Here is a 4,626-nt window from a genome sequence, read left to right as displayed (position 1 = left end):
TTAAGTTTTAAATGAATTGAAACTCCTAGATCTTTTGAGATTCATTGAACTTTTCAATGGCATGTTTAATCTCGATTATGCCCTTCTATTTGTGACTGGGATGTCGAGGATTACAAACAAGGTGTGAATAACCATACGAATCACGTGGTGCACCCAATTGCTACTATCACCTAATCAATGTGCCGGTTAGCCACACACGCTCCATTGATCTATGATAAACATCGAGCCACCCTTCGCCACCAATGTCAATCCCAAATTAGTGTGTCGGTTAGCCACACACGCTCCACTAACGTTTGACAAGGGTACGAAGTGTAATTCCATGGATTAGCATACAAATTCACATTTTGCCCTAAAGTAACTAGAATTTGGGAATTTGTAAAAGCATGTAGTTACTTTGTACTTCATTATACTTATAATGGAAGGTTTCGTCCTATCCTACCCGTTCGGCTAACGACCCTCCACTAGTCAAGAGTGCGGTGGGTAAGAGTGGATACCCATTCAATCGCCATTTTATAGGCAATTTCCTTAAACATCCCTTATAGACCAGCTTCGTGAATGAGGCCTACTAACGGTAAGACTGACTGTTTACTTATACATATATAATATTAGACTTTTAATGTCATATATATAGTATAGGGTGTATTTTACACTTTTAAAATACTAGGTGGTTTTATTAACTTTCCAAAACCATCAGGGTGTAATTTGAACTTATTCAAAATACGAGGGTTTTAGAATTTAACATTTCAAAATTAAACTTTTAATCAACTTTTAAATTCCAAAACTTGAGGGCAAGTTTTGAAACTTTTCAAAACAATTAGGTTTTAATCTCACTTTAAAATTTTCGAAATTTAAGACTATTTAAATTAAAATTTTAAATATTAAAACTCTTGATTTAATAATTATCTTGAATTAAACTATTAATTTAAATTATTAAATCATAAGGGATTATCTAGATCATAAAGGATAATTACCAATTAAACAATTAATTTATCCTAATCCTTTTAATCCCTCTAAATTTCGAAAATCATGGGATAGGATAATTCAAAATCTTTAATTACCATATATAACCATTAAAGGATAATTACAAGATATGGGGTAATCCAAATACCTAAAATTTAGGATCTTATCTTGGGGAGGAGGCTAATTTCGAAAATCATGGGGTTTTACAAACCCTAGATTTCGAAATCTTGAGGCTTAAGGAAAGGATTTGGAAGCCCTTTCAAAATTTCGCAAATTAGGGTATAGAAACCCTAATCTCGAAATCTCTAGCCTCCTAGGGTTTATTGGCTATAAACCCTAGTATGTCAAGTTCATACATTTGAATAAAGCTAATTGAAAACAAAAACGAATGGCTCTGATACCGCTGATGGGTTTTATACAAACAATCCTATGTGTGCATGCAACCCTAGAGTTGGATCTATGTTTTCACTATTAGTTATACAACTTTATGAACACAAAAAGAAACCTGGCATGCTAGTACTATTTTCGAAATCCACATAGAAGAATAGAATACATACCTTTTGTTGTTATATAGTAATAACAACTAGTTCCTTGAATTTCCTTAGCTCTTGAAAGCAAGTACCACAAGTGTAGTACCTCTAATGGCTCACAAACACACTAGGTGAAAGGATGAATATGGGAGAGATGAGAGAAGAGTATCTTGCCCTAAAATTCGTCCCTTTTAGGGTTTCCCAAGGCTTGGACGAATTCTAGTGCCTTAGGGTGCTATTTATACTGGAGGCTAGCTAGGGTTTCAAGGTGGAAACCCTAATCCCTTAGCTTAGGGCCTAAGCAAGTCCATGGACTCCTTTCCTTAAGCCCTTGGACGAAAACTCCTAGATCCTTCTAGGATGTTCGTTCAAGCCTTAATAAAGGTGATCCAATAGCCCAAAGTCTCAACTATCAAATAATTACAAAACAGCCCCTGTACTTTTAATTAGTTCCTTTAATCCCAAAATTAATTCCTAATTAATTTCTGATTAAATACTAATTAATAATATGATTCCAAATTAATATATTATTCATATAATATAATAAATAAATCATATTTATGCCCTAATCAACCTCTCTCCTCAACTGTCATCCTGTCTAGTCACCCGTGTGAAGGCAACCCAAAAGGACCATGCTCACAATCGGGTCAAGTACATACCAAATGGTCATCAATGACTGAGATTGATGCTAGATATGTCTACCCAGTTCTCTGTTATGCTAATTTAAAAAAAAAAGCACGAGGTAATTTCAAAACCCTAACTAAGTTGATTGATAAATTAGGGTTCTTGGGTATCTTTTATATTCTCAATTGATTTATTTTCTCTATTGAAATTCTTTTTCATATGTTTTGCTTGCTGTTTTACAGGTTGTATTTTTTTGCTGCCCTATTTTGCATTTTTCATGTACTTCATGTTTATATTGCTCGATTGGAATACATCTAATTACACGGGTTCATTGAACGTACTAATTTCATATGTACCTTGTGGAACATTGATATGCATACAACCTATTTGTTTAAATGCCTAAGCGAGGGTACAGTGGCCATGGCAAAAAAAAATTAATGGATTAAGAAAAGTGTTATAGTGTATGAGTATCCAAGACATGCATTTTTATCGTCTTGTTGTTGACCTATGTTATATATAGCTTATGGGTGCGTCAGTTTATACTTTTGTTTGATTTTGTGCTTTTTTTCATACCATCTTTATTAGTATTGTTATGATTTATCTGTATTAATATATTACATCTTTCATGTCATGTTTGTGTTAGTGTGTGTAGAGAAAGGGAGTGATGGAATGAGTCAATTATTTAACTTTCTTTAGACATGATTGTTAATGAGATAATTATGGAGTTTATATATTTATTTTTCTTAATGCAGGTGCTTGCTGCTTTTTTTAGTTTCAAATGTTGGTGGAGTCAACAATTTACAATACCATTGAAAGGGTCAATGGTATTGTAAATTAGCATGTAGGGATATCATTCTTCAATGGTTTCATTGGAGATGGTTGGATATGTTTTTGCTCAGGTGTTTTCATCAAAATTTGTGGGTTTTGATTGGATCGTATATTAAATTTGTTTGTTGTTCTATCCAGTTCATTGATTTATTGGTTTGATGCTTTTTTGGTGAAGCCCCAAAAGTTAATGTCGTTTTGCTATTTGTCCCCACAATGGAGTAGGTTTGGTTGCTCTTAAATTTAGAAGTGTCAATTGATTTTAGGTGGTTGCTATTAGTTTGATTCCGTTTACATTCCTGCTACATGCTAATTGTATTTTACTTGTATTTGGCTCATTTGTAAAGGTGATTCCGATGATTAACGGTACAATGGAACTATGTTATATTTCGGGAAAACAATGATGAATTAGAAGAATTGAGAGAGTTTCCAAGTAAACAAAATGAGGAAACCGAAGAACTTATGGAAATAATGAAAGCAAAAGATCAACAACACAACACAAAATGCAAGCAGCTTGAATGACAACTACAATCGGCAAAGAAAATTGTTAAGGCTTTTAAAGAACTGCAAAAATAGTAGATAATAGAGTGTTGATTTGTTTATCGCAAAGTATTAATTTTAGATTAACCGCTTTTCATTTTCCAATGTAATACATATTTATTGTTTTATTTTATGATATAAATGTTATTTGATTTTTTTAATTTTTGTTTATATATATTACTACAAAATAATTAGGATTTAATTTGTAAATTAATTATCCATTCGTAGCTATCCAGCTTTGCAACGAAAATATTTCTACGTTATTTTCTATGGAATCTGCTATGGAATATAAACCATGGATTTTGTTAGGGATTCATTACAACGGGTTTAGCTAGAGATTTATCACTACGGATTTTGCTAGGGATTCATCACAACGCATTTAGCTAGGGATTCATCACAACGGATTTAGCTAGGGATTCATCACCACGGATTTCGCTAGGGATTCATCACCACGGATTTAGCTAGGGATTCATCACAATGGATTTAGCTGGGGATTCATCACCATGGATTTTGCTAGGGATTAAATACAACGAAATTTGTGACGGAAGAACTACCACATAATTTGTGATGGAAACCTACTACGGAATAAACGACGGAATACCATCTACCACGGATTTCATTCCGTTGTCACAATTGCGACGGAATTATCGTTTCCGTTGCAAACCCCTCGCTACGGCGTTTTTAGGGACGGAAATAGGTCGTTGCAAATTCCGTCGCTATTCGTCTTTTGCAACGGAATTTCAGCTTTTCGCAACGAATTCCTTCCGTAGCAAAATCGCGTTTTTCTTGTAGTGTACTAGTTAAAGAAAGAATCCTCATTTTAAAACAAAAACACATTATTAAATTGATAGATATAAAATTCTATTATTTTATAAATTACTAAAATAAACAAAAAGCACATTACCCGGATCAAAGTCGACAGTGTTCACCATACAACCTTTAATTGCAAGATCCGCTCCAAATCTATCAACTTTTTCCTTGTATTTTCGCAAATCTATCATCACAACTTGTCTTTGCATCTCAAAATCTCCAAAAAGTAATGTATCAAAAATTCAAGAACCGCATCAATTACGTCGGGATCATGTTGGAGTTGGGAATCCTTATAATGATAATAAGGATTCAAAAGATAAGCCATCAAATGTAATTT

The sequence above is a fragment of the Lactuca virosa genome, chromosome 5 (genome assembly GCF_052849685.1).
Source record: "Lactuca virosa cultivar CGN04683 chromosome 5, Lactuca_virosa_CGN04683_v6, whole genome shotgun sequence".
Classification (NCBI taxonomy): Eukaryota; Viridiplantae; Streptophyta; class Magnoliopsida; order Asterales; family Asteraceae; genus Lactuca; species Lactuca virosa.
The sequence above is the reverse complement of the archived record's forward strand: the minus strand, read 5'-3'. Positions refer to the sequence as shown.